The sequence below is a fragment of the Camelina sativa genome, chromosome 8 (assembly GCF_000633955.1).
Source record: "Camelina sativa cultivar DH55 chromosome 8, Cs, whole genome shotgun sequence".
Taxonomy (NCBI): Eukaryota; Viridiplantae; Streptophyta; class Magnoliopsida; order Brassicales; family Brassicaceae; genus Camelina; species Camelina sativa.
The window spans coordinates 16,536,034-16,536,785 of record NC_025692.1 but is presented as its reverse complement, the minus strand read 5'-3'; positions in this window follow the sequence as shown (position 1 = coordinate 16,536,785).

Genomic DNA, 752 nt, shown 5'->3' with positions numbered 1-752 from the left:
ACGCGTTACTCTGGATGAGGGTCGTCTTGCCTTCAAAGATCTTTGAGACATGGACAGAATGATGGAGCAAGTCGTGTACTTTCTTGAGACAATGCCGAACCTAAAATAAACTCATAGTACACTACGAAACGTTCCTAGAGAAGGTCTAACCGGCCAAATGCAAGATTCAAGTAATAACCTCAACCTGTCCTCTACTTAACGCATTTGTTACTACTACTATGGCTTCTCAATTTCTTTAGGATTCACTCATGCTTCTTTTCACCATGTCAAAGCCATGAGTACTGTGTCTCGGCTTTAATTTAGTATGTAAGGACTTGTTCTTTATGTATGCTTTTGTCGGTTAGGCCAACAATGTGCACTTAATGTCTATAATGTTTTCAATTTTCGTGCTTTGTCTTTTGTGAAGTTTGGGAAGTATGGACCACTGGGGCTACGGAGATTAGTCGTAAAAGTCAATACATCGATAGATTCGTCCCAAATGTCTTTGATAAACTACCTTTTGAATACACTTCCACAACATGCCAGAGAAAAAACAGTTTCTCCAAAACCGATCTTGACTTGATTTCAATGGTTAACTTCGTCTAAGCGTTCAAGTGAAGCAATTCCTTCAAGATCTTTATTGCAATATCGTAACGTTAATGTTCTTAAGCGCGATAAATTTGATATCCCATCGATACTCCGAAGACTTGTTGTACCCTCGCTAAATACAAATGTATTAGTTTTTTCAACCTTTGGCGACAAGCAGGTAGTCT